Source organism: Lissotriton helveticus, chromosome 3_1, assembly GCF_964261635.1.
Source record: "Lissotriton helveticus chromosome 3_1, aLisHel1.1, whole genome shotgun sequence".
Taxonomy (NCBI): domain Eukaryota; kingdom Metazoa; phylum Chordata; class Amphibia; order Caudata; family Salamandridae; genus Lissotriton; species Lissotriton helveticus.
The window spans coordinates 1,028,609,420-1,028,634,346 of record NC_136061.1 but is presented as its reverse complement, the minus strand read 5'-3'; the positions used below and the strand labels follow the sequence as shown (position 1 = coordinate 1,028,634,346).

At 43.5% G+C, this 24,927-nt stretch overlaps 1 protein-coding gene across 6 annotated transcripts in view; it reads left to right on the top strand.

Moving 5' to 3' along the window:
• MAP3K20 (mitogen-activated protein kinase kinase kinase 20) overlaps positions 1-24,927 on the top strand; it is a 1,120,268-nt gene that overhangs the window by 670,628 nt on the left and 424,713 nt on the right. The window lies entirely within an intron of this gene.

The following is a 24,927-nucleotide window of genomic DNA, read 5'->3' as shown; positions in this document are numbered from 1 at the left end:
TTGAACTTCACTACTCTTCAATCGCAGTGGTGAAGATTCCAGGAATGCCGTCATCAGGATTGGCAGCCTTTGAGGGCAGCACAAAGCGTGAACCTTGGTAGGAACCAACGGTGTATCTGCATCCACTGGCGCATCCGATTGTAGCGTCAGACAGGTGTCTAACACGCATTCTTCTCCGCATAGCAGACACCTTAGTACAGGTAAAACACACCTTTGCCACATTGGTCGAAATGATAGAAACCAAGTCATGTTTAGGTCTCTAAGCCGGGAGAGTCCCAGGATTTTTGATATCCGGTCCCGGTATCCAATGGCTAGGATCGTATCTTCCATTGTCGCGAGAGTTTGATCTGTGACATGGGTTGCCATAACGAAAAATAAGGACTAAGAATAGGATTCCTGCAATTAGTCCCAGGATCAGGGGAAGTCCGCCAAAAATCGAATGGACGAAATCTGGAAAAATACCCAGTATGGCTTTGAATGGTGTTAATGCCATCGAAAATACTGTCTTAAATACCCCTGAGATCCCATTGGTATCAGAAATATTTAAGATTTCGCTTAGGATTTCCGCGAAATGTACGGGGGAATTAGTTGATAATAATGTATGTATCTCTGCAGTCGTCCTTGCGACTTGTAGATCATACGTTTCTTTTGATGACGTGAGCCTTGTAGGCGTCTGAAGAAGCACTGTTTTCATTCTGCTTAAAGTATCTATTCGAATAGAAGTAATTTTCAAACTGGGCCATGTCCTTGCCTCCCTGTCTGGAAAGGAGCTGGGGAATAAAGAACGTCCACAGCACTTGACCTTCGCCGTCGTAGTGACTAGATAAGGAGTTCCGGGCATAAGACTACAACATCTGCGGTCTACAATAAGAATGTAACTCCCATTATAGAGTCTTTGAAAGAATGGTTCTATTTCAGTTGCAGGTGCGCCTTGCTGGTGACATGAAAGGTTGTATGAATTCCCTTCACAGGCTCCATGCAAACTAATTCCGTTACACAGAAGCGTGCCGCTTAGTGACATAGCACAATTGTTGCCACTAAGAAACACTTTCTGTCCTTTATTACTGACACATGCATGTGAATAGGGCAGGTTCCAAGTTGTTTTAAGGTACCCCTTTCCCAATTTCTCGTACATGCCAGCCTGTATATATTTTTGGCAGTATTGAAACCTGAAGGTTGAGATTGGAATATTTATGATTCCGTGGATTATCCATTCACTGACAGGTCGTTCTGACATTGTCATTGGTAATCTTTCTAGTTTTTCAATGCTCAAGATTGTATAATCAGCACCCTTTTGCGCCATACCGATTTGTCTATCAGTAAGGTTAAAGATTTGGAATAGTGACGTTGTGTTGATTAAACGCCAAGGCACATAGCCTGAACGCAGATTTTGTAACGTCCAGCCAAGCTGTACAATAGAACGCAATTGTGACTGACCATGTTGTAATAACAGTAAGTCTTGCAATAATATAGCGATTGCTGAAGACACAATGCTGTCCAATGAAAAAATTCTGGAGGACAGAGTCATTAACCCATTGTCCACTACAGAAAGTGATTTTTCCAAATTGATACGGTCAATTTCCCGTATTGTTTCTGCTGTCTCAATTTGAGTAACCTTCCAGGCCTCATTGTATGCTGCATATACAGAGGCTGCTATGAAACGCTTTTGACGCTGTTTGCGTGGTCCCAGTATGAAATCACGCAAGTCAGCACCATCAGTAAGTAAAGTTAGGTGTTGCTTAATTTCAGGCAGTGTGGAAGTCTGTAGCCATTGAAGGCATAATTTGCCCACACTGTAGGTTGTTATTATCCCTGGGTGATGTCTTTGGGGATATCTAGGGTCTGGCCTGGTCATTTTGAAACCCTGTGTTTTATTCAGGAATCTATCTTGACAGTGATTTGTATCTGTGGGCCAGATCAACCATTGTTTCCAATCAGGATGTGTTCTGTTTTGGTTTAATATATGGTTTACGTCTATTTCTTCATCCGTATCAGAGCTATTGCTAAACATTGTTGGCTTTGGAATAGACGGTTTAATTAAATCTTTGATTTTGGCTAAGCCAAGACAGGTGGTTTGTTGAACAGTGTCATTTAAAAATATCATTTGTTCTGGGATCATGCAGGCTCTAAACAAAGCTTCTATACCCTGTACTTGCCATTCTTTTGTACCCCAAACACTTTTCAAATCAACATTTTTGTCCCAATAATCAAATCCAAAAGTATTCATTTTTTCGAAGAATGAATCTGAATATATCAATTTTGTGTTGGTTATCATGGTTTTCATCCCTGTCTTGTTTGACAATTTAAAATAAAATGTTTCAGCATTACTTATGTTAAAACCTGAAAAATATGAATATTTGTCATATACGGTTCTAGAGCTTCCTTTTGGAGGTGTAGCACAATGTTCCCATTGATTATAACTTAAAACATTTCTAGGTTGTGCAGATTTATGTAAAAAATGGTTACCATAATGGTTATAGCAATACATACTATCATAATTTGTAGAACCTTGCAAATAATCATGTTTTGTAAATTTAGCAGACATTACTAAGTCAGACATCATGTTGTTAATACTTTCGAAGTCCCAATCATCAGCAAATGAGTTTGGTTTTGCAAAGTCACTCAAGGAGATCTTGATTTGGTGTGGGTATTTCAGGATCTCGACCGGACCATAAATTTCATAGTCAGTGTTGTCCCAGGCTACCCCACCAGGTATAGGATTGGCTGTGAAGTTGGCTGAAGAAAGTTCTCTTTTCTCGACGTGTGAAGATGTGTGTGGTTTGAGGACCAAGTTGATGTTCTGACTTGCTGTGTCCATTTTAGCATATTTTCCCTCAATGAAGCGTCCCAAAGTAAATACCATGATGAGCCAAAGTATGAGGATAAATGCACCAAAACCCACCCAAAATTCAATCCATGGAGAAACCAGATATGTTTCTTTCAGTTGTTTCAAAAGTTCCTTAGCTTTGTCTTTAAAGGATTTTGATGATGGCTGTGTCTTTGATTCACTGAAGCCGTCAGAGGAATCATCGAAGTTGATGAAGTAACCGGATGCAGTTCTGTCAATTGTTCCAATTGGTTCAGGATTTCTGTTTTTTGCATTTTCACTCGGCACTTCATTGTAGATTGGTGTGTCTCTGCTAAATGTCTTTATTTGGGTTTTCAGAGGTCTGAGTTCTATTGCATTGTTGCATAGTCCTTCTTGTTCTTCTGTAGGCGTTTCGAATGTGATGAGCCTCTTTGTTAGGACCTCTGTACTGGTAGCAAACCTTGGTGTTCTGCTACTTATTGGGAGTCCACTTGGCCTACCGTTTGTTATCGGCCACATGTTGTGGTTTTACCAGGTCGATGGATACAACTCGGTTCTCCTTTTTACCAGCAAGTGGCGGTAGTACAACTGATCTTGTCCCGTTGACAGACAAGACAGGAACTGCTTTTCTGTAAGAAGGCCCAAATTCCTTCTTTACCGCGATCTTCTCCCTGACTAGATCCCCGACTTTTGGAATCCAGACAGGTCTTGCTGGGACAGGTGGTGATTCTTCAGTGGTTGTTGACTGTTGTTTCAACTGTATGTTGCTCAGGTCTTTTCTTGTTTTGTTTAAGTCCTGCAAAATAGCCAAACGGTCTTTGACATCAAAGGTTTTTTCTATTACCACTGAAGTCTGACTATCAAGGTCAGAGATCAACATCCTAGTTCCGAATAATAATTCGTACGGACTGAATCCCTTCAGAGAATTTCTTGGCAAGTTATTTAGACTATGTTGGACACTTATTAGATGTTTGACCCACCCAGCTCCCGAACCTAATATCCTTTCTATTATAGATTGCTTTCTGCCTTGGTTTTTTCTTTACACCATCCCATACCCTCAGGAAGGAAGTGAGAAGATTCCCGCTGGGCTGTGCTCATTTGGCCATGTTTCCCCCCAGGCTGGTATGCCTGAGTGAAAACAATGGTCAAACGTAACATGCTCTTAGCGTATATGCCATTTAGACTCGCAAATCTTTGTATAACAGTCCGGACGTCAGCCGAGTGCTGAGGATCTACATTATAAGTGGAAACTAGCCTGTATATGTTAATCGCAAGCCATTCTTTTTGCTGGTAATATTATCTGCCTTGATACGACAAGGTATTAAACTGCTTCTCTCCCCACTGCGATCTCTGTTGCAGTTTGGGCAGTTTTTTACAAACATGGTGTAGTGCAGGCTCATGCCTGGCCACCAGTACCGTGATTGTAATTCTTCCAGAGAATCTTTTAATTTAAGGTGTCTGTGACCCTCGCCCATGTGTGCGTCTGCGATTAACAAGTTTCTCCTGTCCATGTTTGGAATCACTCTATCCCCCACTCCAGGGATTCGAGCAAAAGGGACGGAGTTTGCATCGATTATGTATGTATAATTGAGTGGATAGTTGATCGGTAACGCTGAGCAGTCGCCTCTTGATGACGTTTTCACCGCCAGCATTGTTTCACCGTCAATGTATTTTAATGTACGCTTTTTTCGATCTACGGGAGCCGGTTTAGTGGCTGCCGCTGCGGCTGCTTCAGCCAATGAATTCCCCACAACATGAACGCCATCACGCTGATGACTCAGTGAGTGTGTCACGTGAGTCTTTGGTAGTTCTTTTTGTAAAAGAGCTACTTGTTCCCAGAGCAGTTTCTGCTTTATTGGTGCATCTGTGTCATCTTTGTAACCGTTCTGAATCCATGTCTGCAAATCCTTGTTATATGCTTTGACGCAGTAATATGAATCTGACACTATAAGCGTCGGGAATTCGCGATCCGCATTATCTAGCGCCATTTTCAAAGCTATTATTTCAGTTTGTAGTTCTGAATTAGTTTCTACTGAGTGTGATTTTGTTAATAGAGGTCTTAGTTTACCTCTGCGCCACACTTCTTTTGTAATCTCACATGTGGGATTGTATGCATGTTCTCCCCAAACGGAGGGTTGAGCATGTCCGTCTGTATAGATTACACAGGCGTAATGTCGTAGAGGCAGAATGTCGATTGGCAGAGGATACGTCTTTTCATATTTTAGATTTTTTAATTCTTCTAGTTCTGGATCAAAGTAGTAGTATACTTTGTCCGTTGTGATTGAATTCACCCATTGTATCCATTCCGGATTCAATGTTGTTGTTGGTAAATTACACGGTGTTGTTAGTGCCTCAAAGGCTGATTCTGCTGTTCTGACTGTGATATGTCTGCCGTCAGCTATCTCTTTTTCTCTAGCTATTGCGGTTTGAACTGCACAAATGATTTTTTCTGTATCACTGGATTTCTGTTCAGCTTCTGTGTACAAGTGTGATTTGAATGCAATTGGTACCTTTTCTCCTTCATTAGAAGTCAGGTATGTGAATCCGCATCTCCCTGGGATGACTCGAATCACAAGATTGCGTGTGTTATCACGTGTTTCTAATTTTGTTTTAATTAGCATGTCTGTTTGTAAGGATCTCAAAATTTCTGTATGTGTTTGAGTCCAACTGGATCTTTTAAAGTCTGGTTTAATTAGATCATAAAGGGGTTTGACCCTTTCTGCGTAATTTGCAATGTATGTTCTTCCGAAATTTAGGAAACCTAGAATCGACTGTAGGTTTTTTAGTGTTTTAGGAGCTTGGATTACGGCACATTTCTCTAGGAAATTGTCAGCCAGGCTTTTGCCTTCACTTGATAACTCATATCCTAAGAATAGGACCGTCAGATGGGCAATTCTGGACTTTTTAAAGTTGAATTTGTAACCCTCTGCAGCGAACCCAAGTATTATGGTGTTCACCCTTTTCAAGTGAGTCTCCAAGTCATCATCTGTTAAGTAAATGTCATCGACATAAGGTAATGCTTCATCATCATATAGTTGTAGTAATTCTGTTACTCTCGCTGAGAATACCCCCGGGCTGTTCTTGTACCCCTGGGCTAACCGACAGAATTGTTTTTGAGTGCCATTTACTGAGAATGCAGTTAAAGATCTGCTCTCTGGTGCTATGTTTTGACAAAAGAATCCATTGGAGATGTCCAAGGTTGTTTTGTATTTTTTGCGCACTATGTTATTCATTAGTGCAGCACTGTGTGAGTTTTGCACTGCAAAGGTTTTGCAACATGTGTTAAGGTGTCGGTAATCCAAAACTAGACGATATGAATTGTCTGGTTTGGAGACCGGAAACAAAGGATTGTTCATTTGTGAGGTGCAAGTTTCAATCACCCCCTGGTATTCTAGCTGATCTAGTATTTCATTTACTTGTTTTTTAGCTTCTTGCTTAATTGGGTACTGCCTTTGTGCAGTAGGTTGTGATTTTAACTGGATTTTGTGAGGAGGAGAATCCTCATCCCATCCTACATGATTTTTATATAAAGCAGGTGCTAAGGCCACTGCCCACTTTCTAGCAAGTGTGTATTTTTTATGAATCGGTATTTGATTCGAGAAGGCAGGCATAATTACTTCTTCGCCATGAGGGCACTCCCTGACAAACTCTGGTGGCCAGTCTTTTTCAGCTAGTAGGATATCATAGCCCTTGGAGAGATTATCCCAAAATAGTCCCCTTATTTTCCTAGTCTTATCTCCCTCTATACGTAATGTTATCTCGTATATCTTGTGGGGCTTGCTAACTCTGGTGTCTGCAGTTTCCACTTGAAGGTATTCATTCGTGTCCACTGTCTCCAGATGATTCATAAGGACTTTGCGAGCTATGCTCACCTCTGCTGCGCTGTCTAGCATTGTCTGAGCCCACTCTCCGTTTTTCAGTTGTGTCCTCAGTATTCTCGGCATTGTTAACTACCTTGATACTGGCTACCTTCTTTTTTGGAAATTGTAATTTCTTTTTTAGCTGAGCAGGTTCCTTGTCTTTGGACTTGGCGTGCTCTTCTGATCGTCCTCTTCTTTCCGATTTCTGCGAGGAATTCTGAAACGATTGAGAGGGACGTGTATCAATGTCTTGATATCTATCAGGTTTTTTAATATTATCCCTTTTTCTAAGGTTATATCTATTCCCCGAGGGGTCACTCTGCGGTGACCTCTGTCTTTGGTTTGGAGATTTCTCTCTTCGCCTAGGAGACCTTCCTCGGGACTGGAATTTCTTTTCTTTAGGATTGGATTGTTTGTTTCCATCCCAGTTCTTTTTTGGTGAATTATTATTATTAAAAAATATTTTTTCTGGACTTGTAGTCAGTTGCGGTTTTACTGGTATTCCACCTAGACTATCTCTGCCTAGTTCTTCATAGGATTTTTCTATGATTCTGGCAATTTCAGCTGGTTGGTCTGCTATATCTGTCTCTTTTAACCTCTGGCGGATCGCCACGTTTGCTGCTTCACCTTTTATGTTGGCTAATAATATAGCCGAGACCTGCTTGAAGTCTTTTAGTAATTTCATACCAAGAGTTAAAGCAGGTTCTGGACCGTATTCATCTTGAATTTGTTTTAGCACATCTGGTATTACCGAAATGGATGGAACACCGTGCGTTTTTGTATAGATGGAAGCAAATACTGTACCCCAAGTGTCACAGTCCTCAATGTGTGGTGCGATTCCCATTGGGAGACATATAGTCAGAATCCTGTGTTTTTCTAATGGGGTGGTGTCAGGAAACACCGCCTCTATTTGGGTAATTTTCGGTGCCAACCAGAATGGTATCTGTTCCCGTTTAGCTGGAACTTTACCTAGGCAGGATTGGATGTTCTGTGGTGTAATTTTATTTGTGTTCCCCTGGTGAGGGGTCAGCTGTGGAAGTTTAATCGCTGGCTGAATTGTTGAAGTCCGCATTACATACTGAACTAATTGTCTATGAATTTTTAGTAGTTGTTTTAGCTGTATTAACAGCTCTGCTGCAGGCATTCTTTCGATGTCTGGATGTGGTGTGTATCCGGCTAAGACCGGCCACGTTGCTCCTGGTCTACCTAAAGGACCGAGCCTGGTAATGTGATTGTTATGTTTTAGGGCGCCATCAAATAAGAGCAAATGCTCTTGGAATTTGAGTGGTACTTCCACCTCCTCGAAAGGAGTGTATGTTTCAGGAGGTTCCTCTACTTTGTAATAGTGGAAGTACTTTGTTACAGCATTTGCTGCCGGAAAATGTATCCATGAATAGTATACCTCTGTCTGCCGATATTCGTGTGCCTCAATTACGAATATGACTGTGCCACCTCTAGGTGTCAGTCCATTTTCTATAAGTTTTAAGGTTATAGATCTCCTTTTAATGACCGGAATGAGTGTTATATTCGGGTCTGCTGCTTGCATGGTAGCATCAGCATCTGCGAGTTCAGTTGCTAATCTAACTGCCTCTCTTTCTTCATCACTGTCTCCCATTTTACTGACAGGATGGTATTATGTTTGTTTGCAGATCAGGTTTCTTTATGGAACAAAGATTAGATGCACAATATTTTGGAACTGTTTATCCTTCAACGTTGACTTGACCAAGAACCATACATAGGAGTTCCCTCCTGCGAGGTTTTGGAGGATATAACCTTTCACCCACTCCAGACGTCTTTGGAGTATTTGGGAAAAGGGGTCTGAGTGAGAAAGCACGTCTGAGTTACTCTAAATGTCTTACGTTAGTTTTATCGCCCTTTCCAACCGCGTTGGGCGCCATGTAGTGTAGCTCCTATTTTCCCAATAGGCTCTGCGCATTGGAATAGTACCTACAGCAGTAAAGGCCTAGGCCAGACGTTAACTAGGTCTACTACTGTCGATACTAGACTTAATTTTTGGGTTTGCCAGCTAAGCTCAGAGTTCGCTAGAAACTTTCTCGAATGTTCAAGGAAGGAATTAACTCCCCTGATTAGACAAGAAGGGATTTAGTTTCTGACAACCATAGAACATGACAACTTTGCTCTCCCCTAATCAAGAGTCAATCTCGAGAGTCGTGTGAGCACAAGGCAATTATTTTACTCAGTCAGTACGTGCATTCTTAGTCTCATCAGAATGTAGAGAAAAGGAAGAGACGGGCGTGTTCAATAAAAGGGTGTTATTTATTGATCAGTCTCTTTTCTCATACATGAGAAATGGATCGATATTATTGCAATACTTATAGTTAAGTAAAGTGCATACATTAAAAGCAATAGTATAAAATAATACTGTAAAAACCTTGATATGGTTTCTGAGCCATATGATGTTTAAAATGATTAAAATATATTTACATACACATATACATTTGACTAAACGTACTCAACTGGTGTTTCTAAATACGCCTACCCCGTGTACCTGACCTAGGTCTAATGCGTGGGCGGGAATAGAAAGTTACAGTTTAAGTTAAGTTTGTTTTTGCCAAGTGAATAACTAAAGAATTCTCTGTGAGGGGTTATTCAGTTCTGTACCTGGAAGTTAGGATGAATGAGGAATGGTATCTCTTTCTCTGCTCTCGATATTCCAGGCTGCCTGCGAGGGCTGCCCAGAAACGCCGGTGCTGGGTCTCTCGGCTTGAGATAGCAGCGCGTCTCTCAGCGCGTCAGGAAGGCGGGGCTGCTGCCAGCGGGGTCTGCTTCTGCTCTCGGCTTCGGCAAGTATGGCTGCTCCGTCTTGTCACCACGCGTGTGTTTGCATAGGGCAAGATCGGCAATATTTATACCTTAAAGGTGCCGAGATTGACGTAAGGATGGACATAGATACGTCAATAAAGATGTCATACGACTTGCTCGTTAGCACATTCTTTACTAAAGTTCTCTGTGAAATCAAAACAATGGCCGCACGGATTTTCCAGGTTGTCATAGGTTTGATTTGTTATGAGAACGTCGTATGCCTTATCAGGGGCTGGAGGAATGTCGCTTGTCTAATTAGATCTCAAGCGTTATGACCTAATCAGATAACACGTTCCTGTGCCGTAGTGTGACTGCGTCAGATAACGGTATCTGCATCATGGGGGCCTTTTTTGCCTCATGGGCTGACTGTTAGTTAACTTGATAGTTAGTTTAACCAGACTAGGGTCAGGAATAGGGGGACTGATTCAGAACCTATAGAAATACACGACAGTCACAGCACCTAGTAAAATTCCGTAGTTCACCAAATTTCCTGGGTAGTTGAAGCTACACAGAACATAGGTCTGTCCAGTCAGTATTTTCGTTTCAAGAGCCATAAGTTCTATATATATGTTTCATTGTATGTTTGTGCACATTTCTTACTTGAGCCTCCTTTGAGTGTGCTGCCCTCTTTCCAAGTCCTATCCATGTGCCAAAGACAGATTTTCTTCCAATCTATGAAATAGTTACTACTCCTGTGTCCATTCCTTTTCCACATTAAAGTCGTGGCAGCTTCTGCCACCCCAAGGCAATGGCCAAAGTCTGTGTTGTAGAAGTTGAAAAATGTGAGTCAAAGAAAGGACCGGGAATCCTGTGTTTTTTCAATATTTGATGCTTATTCGTCATGCTCAGGAGCCTGTGAGGAGCAGCCGAATAGATGGAAAAGACCCTGTGTAGTCCCAAGTTCCTTATTTATGCTCTTTTTGTTTGTTACGTTAGTATCCATTTTCTCTCTCATCCTATATAACGATGCGGATTTCAGATTTTCTGGAATTCCACATAACCGTATCCCTGGGTAGAAAATGTAACCCGCATACCCTCTCCCACTTTTAGTGATGTCAATCAATTGATTAGCAACAGACCCTTCCCATCCCCTGTAGAAAATTAGTCCACATGCCTCACCTAAATGTAGCACATTTCCTCTGGGGTCTTTTCCTACAATCTTAGGTTTTTACTTCTCCCTCTCCAGTACCAAGAGAGGCCTCGATGTATGTGGTGCACTTTATAAAAGTCATTCAATTCAGTTCATTTCATCTCAGTTTCTCATGACTTAACCCTTTATGAAATACTTCTCCTGTTTCCCCACCCAGTCCAAATTTTTTTGCATCTCAAGTTGAGTTGCAGGTCTCTTGCAATCTCCCAGCATGTGTGTTTGCGCCCGCTTCCGCTTTGTAGGAAAGGAGACCCCTGTAGGACAAAGGTGTTGGACCCCCTGACTTCCACATTCATTAGTGAACTGTATATGAAATGTTGGAAAAGAAAATAAGGTTTAAGGAAACATCTCCAAATGTTTCGGGTTTGAATGCCTACCTGCAAGGCTTTTCTGCCTGGTCCACTACTTACTCCCAGTCTTGCACTGAGTTGGCCCCACATCCTTCCAGCTGCACCTTTACACTTGATCTTCCATTTTTCTTTTAATTTCGTCTGCCTCTTCGGCTGGTAGTTTAATCCTATAACCCTTCCTTATAAATGTGACTTCAAATCAGAAGGGTATTACGGTTTGACAAGCAGACAGAGAAACGTGCAAAACAAACATTACCGATTTTCTCAAGCTTCTTCAGAGAACCCATGCTGAAGTCCCTAAGTGAATTGTCAACTGTTAGTCCTGACATCCTTGGTGTGGTATTCCCCCCATTTGTTTTGCTTTCACTCCTCCTGCTTGTTGAATTTGGTTTGCAGGCTCTAGTACTATGCACACTTAACCACTGCTAACCAGTGCTAAAGAGCATGAGCTCTCAACCTAAAACATGATACCATTGGCACATTTAATGTACTTGCACGTCCATAGTAAACAGTATAGCATGTACCCAGGTCTTGTAAATTAAATGCTACTAGTACAGCACTCATTGTGACTCCCGCTAAAGTAGCCTTTTAAAACATGTCTCATGCCACTGCAGCCTGTTGTGCTGTTTTAAACTGCCATTTCGACCTGGCAGAATAAACCTTTTGCTAGACCTAAACCTCCCTTACCTTTTTACATTTAATAAGTAATAACTTTTGATTGAGAGCAGGTAGCGATATGCTGTTTAGACTCAAATGAATTGCAATTTAAAATGTTCTTTAATTGTAAAGTCGGATTTAAGTCATAATTCTGAAAATGCCACGTTCAGATGGTTCAATATAAAAGAGAGAAGACCTGGTACCCTAGTTATTTATGCAATGCTTTAATAACAACCACACTATATTCTTTCGGTGATTGGGTTATTTATTCACCCTATTTTAAATAACTCTTTTCTTTTTGGAAGGACCTTGTATCCTTCATATAGGACACATAAATACCATACATATATTTACATACATGAAACATTTACAGACAATTTACACGATACTTCCAAATATACAATAAGAACACTTCTTTTAACATACACTATATTTTTGCACAGAAACTTTACAAAAACATAGATATATCAAAACAGACCAATGTGCCATGTATAATTAAGCAATGGCTCAATTTGGGTATCAATTAAGCTATTTCATCATTTTAATTTAAGCTTAATCCTGAATCAATTATATTCCTTTTTTGATCCTTTTTCCACTTTCTGCTAATTTAATAGCAATTGCCGACGCGTTTCAAGCCTCACGGATTCTCTATGGGCTCTCATCAGGGCATCCTAATTTCCACACATTGGACACATCTATAATGTAAATAAAACAAACTGTAACTTGTTCAGAAGGTTGGCATTTTGTTGTACTAACCATCTGTGCCTTCTGCCAGCATCCTTGGTCACATGACTGAGAATTGTTCTGCTACTGGGATTTGTGTATTGCTGCCAGACAATGAGTCTAAAGGTACTGTGTGTGGGCAGGATGGGCCATCTTGCCTGGATAGATGTGGGCAGAATTGCACCCACCACCACCTACACTTCAAAGAGCGTGCCTCCAGCACACACAAAGGAACCTGAAACTAGTTATTTGTTATCACCCCTTTTGGGAACCTTGACAGGGGAATGTAAGAATTTTCCAAAAACAAATGTGGGGGTAATACAGGGAATTCCCCCAACTGCAAAGGCTGGCACCAGGTATATGGTTTTGGCCTCTAGTGCCACTGTTTAGTACACTCCTGGACCTGAAGACATTACAAGAGGAAGGACTGCCTTGTTCCCCAGAGGACTGTCCTGCTGGTTGAGGCCGCCTTGTCACCAGAGTAATGTCCTGCTGCTTGAGGCCTGAGCACAGAGAATGAAGACTGGACATGTTCCCTTCACCCCAGGCTACTTGCGGGACTCCAAAGGTCAGTTAGCTGGACACAACAAGCTCCAGAAAACTCCCCCATGCAACTGCCCACAAGACCTGCTGCACTGGACCTGCCTGGAGCTGCAACTGACCTACCTGAGCACTGTTGGCCTCTAAAGTTAGTCCCTGACCCCCAAGATGTACTTCCTCAGGTTCTGGGCCCTTGGCTGGGATCAGAGTGCATTCCTCTTTAAAAATTCCTGTGGTTTTGAACTCTTCGCAAACCCAAACAGGCCAGTTTGGAGCAGCACTCTTCCGTCTGCGACAGCCATCAACACAAGGCTCTTGTGAGCCTGACTTTTTGCGCTATTGCGACTATCAGCCATGACCAGCAATGCAAGAGATGCACTTTTTTCTACAGCAACTACATCCCGCAATGACCGCCAATATGAATGATCTTTGCACTATAGAGATGACCGCCCATGATGCCTGCTCTTGGCACTCCACCAACAACCATCCATGATGCCATCCCTGCTCCTTCCAACCTCCCCCACCGTGAACTGAACTCTTCTCGGTGGACCTTGAGAAGGTAACTTTTTCAACTAGACTAGCCTGTCCCATTGTGGTTGGCCTGAACTTGGATTTGTAGTGGTTGATGCACAGCCAGTATTTCAATAATTTTTGAGAATTGGTTATACAGTCATTGGTAAAAGTTCGTTGGTGCTCTACCTGGTGGCGTCGCGAGTCCTACCGACGTCTAGAACACTCAGATAACGTGATACTAGAAGAGCTCTAGTGTCATCCCAAAGTAGGCACACATTATTTGTCGACCTCCCTGGCCTGAACTTGGGACATTTCCCAGGTCTAGCACGCCCAGATGACCGTGAGTGGCACCTTGTGCTTTTAGGTGCTAAACTTACCTGAAACCTTGTAATTGCATAGCTCCTATTCTACTGATTAGATATTTGTCATTCTTATATTCTTGTATTTATTGAAATTTACATAATGTCTCTAAATTGGTTTGGGATTTGTCTTCTCTTTTGTTTTCACTTTATTACTGTTTGAGTGCTGCTTAAATAATTTGCACATTGTCTGCAAATTAAGCCTGAGTAATTTTGTGCCAAGCTACCAGAGAGTTAAGCACAGGTTAAATTAGTGACTTTTGTGGTTTACCCTGACAAGGATTGTGGTTGGGGCCTGAGTGGGGCTTTCACCTCCCTTAACCAGTAACTCAATTTCAGCACATTTCAATCCTCAGAAAATATTTCAGGATACATGCCTAGAAGGATGTAGGTGCATACACATGAAACTGTAGACTTTCAAATTCTTCCACTTTGCAGTCAAGGCTCTGGAGTACCCTGGAAAAGCTGCAAGAAAGTTTTGTAAACTTGATAGACAAGGTAGACTGTAGAGAAGGCTAATTCTTGCAGTCTCTGTGCTTTTGATCAAACTGAATGGCAAACACAATCCCGGCTAGATTAGAATGGGCTAAAAATATAAGTACCCATATGTATTTTGCTCTCTGCTGAAGGACAGCATGTTGAGGATGAAAAGCATTCATGAAACAAGCAGGAAGGAGATAACCTAAAGAATACTGTCTAAGGGCAGAAATTGTCCTTTCCCATCTGAACTCCCAGCAAGTCTCCTTTATGTACAGTAATGCAAAAAAGAGACACTGGAGGCTCCAGACAAATGCAACATGAGTTGCTAGTCCCAGGCAGTGCTAACTAAGTTCAGAGCACTTGCAGTGTGACAGGGCCTTTGCTGTACAGAAAAATCAAATTGAATGTTTCACTATCACATATTATAAACTCAGCACTTCTGTTAGTGTAACATTTTCTCACTGAGTTAGCAAAATAGAAATAGATATGGTTGAGAATATATTCATGAAAATATTCGTTTAGGTACATTAATGCTAATTTCTGAGTCCCAGTCAAAGGGTGCATGTCATTATATCGAGGTGAAAAATATGAAAATATTAACTCCACAATATCAACTACTACTATTTCATCAAGGTGTACATATTTATAGGGAAGTTATCTACGTACCTTGATAATGCTATGATATATATTTAAGATACTTAGAGGTGGAATTAAGAATAGAAACTTTACATTTCCGTATTCTTTCTTACCTTGATGATATAGTGGTAATTGATATGGATGAGCCAATATAGTTGCTGGTTGGTATTAAAATTCAGTATTATTGTGCCACTCCCAATAATATTGATTCATAACTTGTTTCCACTATTGCAGCCACATTCTTTCCACATACTAACTCAAAGGTTTCCCTCTCAAAAGTCAAAGACATAATACATTTTACAATTTTCACAGAATTCAAAACGTCTGGACAGAGGCCTCCATCACTTACGCAATTATACAAAGCTTGAAATAATTAAAAGAGGACCAGGGTACAGTTCCACACACAACAGATTATTAAAGACCTTTAATGAACAACATCATTGGAAAGAGGACCATTTATTGCGCTTCTTATCGGTAAACTTTTGGTCTTTCCTCCATGAAGCAAACCAATCATGCACACTGCACTCATTTTAAAATCTGAAGGTGACTTCTTTAATAACATCCCCATATTGATTAATTAAAGAAAATCAGTCTCAAGTTTAATTCAGTCCCAAATACCTGATTCGTACCAACATTTTTATGACTTTTATTTCACCATTCTATTGTCTAAGCAAGCTTTTTAAGAATGTTGATAAAGTGATTTATTTAGCCCTTGGAGCGAGCGTATGGAGCGCTTCGAACCAATGTGCTCCCATTAGTTTCAGTTTTAGACTTTGGTTATCATCAATCATGATATATCTTGCAGTTGGTACAAGATTTGGAAACATAACTATTTGATGGTAAGCATGGAAATTCTTAGATACGGTAAGCATGGAAATTCTTAGATACTGATGAATCATTACTTGTATGAGTATTCATGTTTGTTCCTATAGTCATGTATTAATACGGCAGGGTATTTTTCTAGTATATACTTTGCCTGATTATGAGAGGTAAAAGACAAAGGAGGATATTGAAACATCATAATGATGGTTACACAAGTGCCGTAGAAATTTGAAGATATGGTAAAGAACAAAAGAAGCATAGTAATTTAAAATATGGATAAACCAAAGGGAGAGGAAAAAGCAATGCATTAAGCCCTAAAAAACGTAATTTGAAAAAGATAGTTGGGCAAAGGGACTTAGAGAGAATACTGTATGTAGATATCAGGTGCTCTTCAGAAATGGTCTGTTCATCATTAGATGTAGAAAAGGAAATTTAACCCATTTCTTCTGGCAGAACAAGAACTAAAAAAGAATTTGTCTGCATACTTCTAAAAACATTTTGACTTTCACTATGTCCATGTGTTTAAATGTAAACTAACTGTAAGAGCTGGCACAACCATTCCTATTCTTTGCCTTTCTCTTACGCCACTATTAAGCATGTATATATCACAACTTTTTCAATGACATTTTCTGTACATGTGCACATATTTTGGTGATCCTCACAACATGTTTTTTGGCCTTACTACTATCTATCAACTGTAGCTTTGGTCTTTTTGTACTCTATTGGTCTGGATTGGTGACTTGATGCTTCCTGTAATATAACTATCATGGAATGAAAGCATGATGGGGTAGCACACTGTGCAAATTTCCTATTGGAATAATGATATATACTGATGTATGTATTCATTGAACTTGCAGCCTTGAAAAAGTTGTCTAAGACGAAACATGTGTCGACTTTCAATGCAACCACTGCTGCATTATTGAACCTTTCATCAATAGAATCGGACCTGCATTAATCAGCAGACAAACAAAAGACTTTTTGTAGTGCTCTGGGTGTATGAATGTAAATGTATTCCCTCCAATACCGTGTTTTCAAGAACCTTTTACTACCACTCTGTGAAACTATATTTGTTTTATTTATTTCTTTACGTTTACTATCAAGCTTCTGGAAGATGCCCATAAGTGTTATTTATCAGCTATGTAATGATTCCAGATAATGCTAGATCAGAAAGCAAGCAAGGAAGAAGCAGTGTTGTGTGAACAACAATCATCCTGCTCTCTGTTTAATAGGAGATCATCTTTGCTGCACAAAACGTCTCATTTTGGAGACTAGACTTTCCTTCTTGGTACACCAAGGGATCTGTGGGTCTGTAAAGTTCAATCACCATGCTTCACTTCTTCAGTATGATGAACAGGTATGAACAGGGTCTATGCAGAGAGTCCAGAAAAGCTGGAATGATTAACCTCCTTCCGGCTCTGATCTTAGCATTATCCTCCTGGGCAACAGAAAAGCATCCACTTCAACTTAATGTAACACTTGTCTTCTTCTCATAGATCTCTGTCATTTCTGGGTCCTTAGAGAGCAGATACAATTACCTTGAACTCTTCAATTTCTGCTGCATATATTTTTTCTTGTCACATTCCTTACTTCTGAAGGTGAGACTTCAGCTTGGTAATAGGCAGGCCACTTGCTTCCTTAGATGAAAGAAAAATATTTCCATGCCTAAGGAAAAATGTTTTTTTCTTTAGGCATATTCTTTTTCCTGTTCCTATTAGCCTATCTGGGACTCATATGGTCCCCTGTTCACTGCCAAGCCCATACTATTTTTTGGACTTTAGGAATAGAATCCAAGAATAGTGACAGGACAGATTTACATTTGGAGTAATTTAGATTATCTGTAAGTCACCGAGCCATTACCCACAGCTCTTGATGAATAGGAACTAATCCCCCATCTCTCCTTGTGGGTTTTTAGGTCGAAGCACGACCTGCATTCAATGCGTAAGCATTGATTGCAGTGTGCTTCGACAACTATTGCTACCCGTTTTTGGGAATGTGGACAGGAGAGGGTGCACGAGCGCAGATCTGCTCGGTTTTGACCTCGTGAGCGCGCACGGCGCCGTGCCCCTCTCCTGCCTCATTCCCTTGCACAAACACTCTACACTCACGCATGCGCACATACACACACTGCATACACACACGCACCCTCCCTTAAACAGACACACGCGCACTCCAAGACACATACACACACACACGCACGCACGCACACACACATACACAGCCCACCCCCCTGCACACGCGCGCGCACACACATGCTCCCCCCCCCCCCCCCCGCAGCTCAGCAACCCACTCACCGGCTTCCTTCGTGCGGCGGCTCTCCTCAGCTGCAGGGCCCGGCAGCAGGAATCTTCTTCCCTCCTTCGGCACCGGGGCGCAGGGTAGGCTCCTGCCTGCTCCGGTGCTCCAAACAATCGCGGCTCTTCCGTGGGAGGCGGGGTAGGCTCCCGCCCTCCTACTTCCTGTTTCCGGTTGTCGCGCCGGCCTGCCTGACTTCCTGGTCGCAGGCCGGCAGAGTGACGAGGATGTTTGATTTGCGGTATTTATTTATTTATTTATTTATGCATTTTTATATAGCGCGGACTTTACCCGAAGGCGGTATTCATTTATTTATGTATTTATGCATTTTTATATAGCGCGGACTTTACCCGAAGGCGGTATTTATTTATTTATGTATTTATGCATTTTTATATAGCGCGGACTTTACCCGAAGGCGTCAGAGCGCTTCACATTAGGAACAGAAATGAAACATAATGAGAAACATTACAAAAGAACAGGTTGCAAAAACATACGTTACTTACATAAGGTAATAGTGACAATTGTGAGCAAACAAAATACATGAGGTAGTAAAAACTATGAGCAACCAAAAATACATGAGGTAGTAAAGGTAATAGTGACAATCGTGAGCAAACAAAATACTTGAGTAAAAATTGTGAGCAACCAGAATACATGGGTAGTAAAGGTAATAGTGACAATCGTGAGCAAACAAAATACTTGAGTAAAAATTGTGAGCAACCAAAATACATGAGGTAGTCAAAAGTGCACAAGAGGAAATGAAAGTGACAAGTGTGCAGTTATAAGAGAAAACAGAGTATAATTAGAGGTATAGTCCTGCAATAAGTGCTAGACACTCAGGCTCAGGAACAAGCGTTACCTGGGCAAGGTGGCACTTGTGCAAGTATCAAAGGCAAAGACATGTGAGAGGTAGCAGCCGTGTGTTACAAGGGCAGAGTGGTGTGTGCATGTTACAAAAGGGCACCGAACACCAGTACATGGAAAATACTGCAAAAAGGCAGACCCTCCAATCACAGGCATACACTGGGAAGGCACTTCCATGGTCATGGAAAGTAGAAATGATCAGTAGTGGGAAGTCTTCCTCACAAATAGCAAGAGGACGTGAATTACTTTTGGAGGTGTCTCTGGAGGAGGAGAACTTTGAGGTCTCTTTTGAAGGCCTGGGAGGAGGCGGTGGTCCGGAGCTATTTTTTTGTCCTCTCGCGGTTTGTAAATACAAAACATATTGCATTACAAATGCTATAGGTATCACATTTGCGAAAGTTATAACTATTGGCATTGTAAATGACGAAGCTATTAATTTAGCTATTTAAAAAAAAAAAACATAAATAAAAACTTTGCCATTTACAATACCAATAGCTCAAACTTTCCTAATGCGAGACCTATTGCATTGCAAATGCTTGTTAGAAATTGATGTTCTCCTAAAGCTGCCTTTTTTGGTACGAGATTCATATTGCCATACTTGTTTTGTGAGCCATATAGGATTCCTTGCCAGATTTTACTGTTTCAACACGAAAAGTGTTTATACTATTAATCTAAATGGAAATCATTTACATAATCAGCGATTATTATGAAAACACGGCCTGGATTCAGCCCTTCTGTGCCTACATTGGTCACCCCTTGGCTAATGCTAAATATGCTCTTATTTTGATTTTGCACAGTTTAGGTGCAAGAATACTGGTGGTGGTGGGTGGGCGGGCGGCGTCTCCATTTCTGTTTGTTTCCCAGTACCTAAATCTGGCTATAATGATTTTATTATCCCCTGAATGTGGGATACCTATGTGGACCTGGAATTACCAAATCCTTTTCTCCTGGTTTTCATTTTTCCCAGGGCTCTCTAATACACCAATAATGCCCCATCAGTCTTCTCTGTTGATGACCCTTAATCCAGATGTGAAGCGTTTTCAGAATTCCAGAGTGAGAAAGTCAAATCCATTGAACACTCTTCACTACCACCAGGTGATCTCCAAATCGCAAACACCCTGAACAGCAAGGCTCAACTAAATTGTTCTATTTTTTCTGAAGTCTCAGAGAATGAGCTACCTAATACTATTGCCAATGTGAAAACTTCACGTCAGTTCACTGAAGCTGTTCCTGATAGTTTTGCTAAGGAATTCACTCTAATGATACTGGAAGTATTTAGCCAATTTGTCTTGGCTTACCTTAAAATTGACCATATCTCACTACTTTTGAAGAGACCCTCAGCTGATGATAGTAATCTTAGCAACTTCCACCATATATCAGCAAATCTTAGCGAAGATGATTAAAAATTGCATATTTTCTCAGCCAATCTACACACATCATAGATAACCAAATAGTGCATGAGTTTCAATCGGGATTTCAGCAGAGTTGTAGCATGAAGACTACTGAGTTGTAGCATGAAGACTACTGTCTTAAAGATGGCCCGTGATGTTCTTCGCTTTCTCAACCCCTTTGATTCTTGCATCCCTTGTGGTTTTATATTTTTCTACTGCCTTCAGTACTTTCAATCTTTCCAGTCTGATCAACACCATGAAAGATCAAATGGGTATCAACAGGGTCGTTTTGAACTGATTTGCCCCCTTCTTATCAAACAAATCACAATTTATTCAAATGGAAATTCTCAATTTGTCTGTTATCTTACAATATAGAGTTCCACACTATTCCATTCTGCCTCCAACATAGTGCAATCCCTATGTGGAAATACTTGTATCCATCCTTAGGAAACCAAGTTAACCGCATCAAGAGTATGCTGGTAGCACTCAATTATTCCTCAAGAATTCCTCTCCTAATGAAACCTCTCTACTCAAAAATCTTAGAGGCCCTCCAAATTGAAAACTGGTTGAATACTGATCACCTAAATTCAACAAAAATTGGGAGTTCCTTCTTATCTCTCCCAAGAAATTGAAACTTCTGTAGTAGGGGATCTCTGTGTATAGTCATAATCTAGTGAATAGTCCCGCCCATGTGCGTGGACCCCGGAGCAATCAAAAATAATCTCTTACGGTGTCGAAAAATGCAGAACTGCACAGACACTTAAGAGAGAATTTAAAGACAGATAATGCAGCCTATATCCACAGGCTACACTGTCCAGTACTTCAACTAGAAATTCCACCAAAAATCCACAAGCAGCAAAGCCTGTCCAGATTTCCCTTGCTTTAACAGCAAAAACCCTCTGGAATGATAGAGAGAAAGACCTGGACAGACAAGCCCCATAAGCTGCCATTATGTGGCTCAAAACAGGATACTGTGCCTTTAAGAGAACCTTCCAGAACTTCACAGTATCCCAGAATGCACTGCAGGTCCCTTTTACTTTCAGTTCTTTTTTCTGGCTCCTGCTAGCAGGACCCTGGAGCATTGAGCTCTCCCTTTTGGGATTTGTTTTTGTAATTTTCTCACTTTTTTCAAGTGTTTTTGGTGCTTTGTTCAAAGTACTTTGGTTATTTCTTCTTTGGTGGGGCAGTCTTTTTGTCGAATATGCCAGCATTATTTGACAAATGCCCGGAGTGTTCCAGGAAGAAGGGCAAGACTGACCCACATGAAGTGTGTATCCTCTGCCTTCCCTCCTCTCATAACCCTGAAGAGTGTGAGATTTGCCAGGAATTTACCACCAGGACCCTGAGAGACAGAAAGAAGATCAGGCTCCAAGGCATGGAGGAGAGAAGACTGCAAGCACGAGGTGGGTCTGGGCAGGTGCCATCTGCCAGTGCTGAGGCCTCTGGGGGGCTCCCCAGAGGCAGGAAGTCCAGCAAGCGTCCCCATTCTCCGTCGGCGTCGGTTGCACCGACTACGGCGTCGAGAGGGATGACTACAGTCTGTTCCCCGTCTCCCCAGGGCTCTGGGTCGAAGCGGCGTCGACGTTCGATGTCGAGGGATCTGAACAGACCGCCGTCGAGATCACCGGTGACGATTTCGTCGTCGTCGAGGACTCGACGTCGACAGGTGGCCCGGCATCGGCGCTCGCCGTCGTGGCGACACCGCCGTTCGCCGTCGGCGAAAAGGAGAAGGTCGTCGTCGAGGGGCTCCTCGGCGTCGAAGGGGCGATCGCCGTCGAGGCACAGGAGGTCGCCGTCACGACACAGGAGATCGCCGTCGAGGCACAGGCCGTCGAGGCGACGGAGATCGACGTCAAGGCGATGGAGGTCGCCATCGAGGCCGCAGCGTTCGCCGTCGAGGGACAGGCGTTCGCCGTCGAGGAAGCGCAGTTCGACGTCGAGTGGCCGTCGGGTCGCCGTTCGTCGACGCAGGAGCGGAGCAGAAGGAGTTTGGGTGCCAGGAGTCAGTCTGGCAGGCGTCAAGTGCCTAGGTGAGACTCTCCCACATCCCAGCCTGATAAGGAGGGCGGGTCACCGGGCTAGGTGTACTCCGTTGTGTATACCCCTCCTAAGCCGGGGACAGCGACGCCTCCCCCTCCACCTCCTTTGCCGAGAGGACTTCCTCCGCGGGTCCCTACCCCGCCCCCTCTTCCACCTCGACCTCAGCCCCAGCCTCAGCCTCAACCTCAGCTGCCGGTTGACAAGCCTCCCCCGCTTCCTCCAAGGTTGCTTTCCCTGCCCAGGTACCCGACCCCTCTAAGGGGACCCCTCGGCCGAGGGGCCCATCCAAGCCACAGTCTCCTGTCCCGGGTGAACCGGCAGGACGACCAAAGCCACGGAAGTCGCCATCCCGCTCCGGACGGAGAGGGAGGTCGCGCAGTCGTCACAGATCCTCTACGAGGTCAAGACGGCGCCACAGGAGGCGCGGATCACGGTCCTGGACGGACTCTTCCAGAACCAGGTCCTACTCCCCGACCTTGTCAGACTCCCCGGGGACTAGGGTGTCTCCCGTGGATGACATCATCACATTCCAGGATGTTCTCCTGAGGGGTGCAGCGAAATTAGGAATCACGGTGACGGCTCCCACACCTACGACGTCCGTGATCTTTGAGACACTTCACAAGAAGCATTTGTCTCGCCCTCTACTACCGCTCGTGCCAGGCTTGGTAGAGCCAGCAGAGGAGCTGTTCCTCACGCCTGCAGTGACGAGAGCTGCTCCATCCTGTCTGCTGAAGAAGTATCGGGCACCGGATTACGACCCGGCTTTTCTAAAGACTGACCCTGTTCCGGACTCCGTTATAGTGACGGCAGCCAGAAAACATAATTCTACCTCTCCGTCTTCTACCGTGCCTCCGGATAAGGAGAGACGATGGATCGACTCTAATGGCAGGAAGGCCTGTGGGACGGCGGCTACGGCCATGAAGACCGCTAGCGATACGGCTCTGCTGGGACGGTATGATCGTTCCCTGTGGGAATCTCTCCAGCAGTTCACGGAACTCCTGCCACGAGATAAGAGGGAGGATTTCCTAGAAGTCCTGAAGGAAGGGATGCTGGTTTCGAACCAGGTTATCAGCGCGGCGGCGGATGGTTCTCTGTTGGCGGCCCATGGTTACTGTCATGGGATCAACCAGCGACGCCATGCTTGGCTCAGGCTCACATCACTCAAGCCGGAGGCCCAGCAGCGAGTGGCTAATCTGCCCTTCTCGGGGGAGACCCTGTTCGGAAAACATGATGAGATGGCCCGCATGAAGGCGGAGGCCGAGACTCTGACGGCTGTGGGCTTGGAGAAGCCCAAAGAAAAGAAAGCCTACCTCCCGTTCCAGAGACGGTTCGGGGCGCAGGGCCAAGGACGAGGACAGGCTTCGGGACAGCAGCAGCAACAACAGCAGCAGTTCCGGAGGCCCTTCCAGAAGCGCCAGAAGGGTAGAGGAGGTCAGCAGTCCTCTACAGCGAACAAGGCTTGGAGAAGCCCAAAGAAAAGAAAGCCTACCTCCCGTTCCAGAGACGGTTCGGGGCGCAGGGCCAAGGACGAGGACAGGCTTCGGGACAGCAGCAGCAACAACAGCAGCAGTTCCGGAGGCCCTTCCAGAAGCGCCAGAAGGGTAGAGGAGGTCAGCAGTCCTCTACAGCGAACAAGGGCGCGGCCGGGTCTCGACCCTGAGCTGTTACTTCCCCTACATCCGTTACCCGCTCCGGTGGGGGAAAGCGTTCAATTTTTTCTGGCAGAGTGGAGAAAAATTACTCAGGACAAGTAGGTGCTGAATATTGTTTGCGTTGGATACAGTCTTCGGTTCACCAGCCCGCCTCCATTGATTCCTCCGGTCAGCTCGCAGTTTCAGCTGCGCGAGCTCCAGGCGGAGGCCGATATCCTGTTAAGGAAAAGGGCGATAGAAGACGTACCTCTGTCTCAAAGAGGAAGAGGTCTGTACTCCCGGTTCTTCCTGGTCCGCAAAAAGGACAAGAACGAGTTCAGGCCCATTCTGGATTTGCGACAAGCAAACAAGTGGATTGGCAGAGAGAGGTTTTGCATGCTGTCGTTGCATCAGATTTATCCTCAGCTGCAACAGGGAGACTGGCTGTGTGCCATAGACCTACAGGATGCATACTTCCATATGCCCATTGCACACAAACACAGGAAGTTCCTGCGATTCCAAGTCGGCGCCAATCATTATCAGTACACAGTCCTGCCATTCGGACTGAAGTCTGCGCCCAGGACATTCTCGAAGTGCATGGCAGTGGTAGCCGCACACCTAAGGAAGAACAAGGTGTTTGTCTACCCGTACCTGGATGATTGGTTGATCAAGGCTTCCACCTTCTCGGAAGCTCAAGCGCACTTCCGGAAGACGTGTGTTCTCTTGAACAAGCTGGAGTTGCACATCAACATGTCCAAGTCTGTCCCGACTCCGGTCCAGTGCATACAGTATTTGGGAGCCTCCATCAATACGCTGTCAGCAAGCGTGTCTCCTTCGGAGGAGAGACGATTATCACTCCTTCGGAAGGCTCAGGCTCTTATGACCGCTCCATCTACAACAGTGATGACGGTGTCTTCTCTACTGGGGTCGATGGCCTCTTGTATCTTCCTCACGCCACACGCACGGCTGCACATGAGACCACTGCAGGAA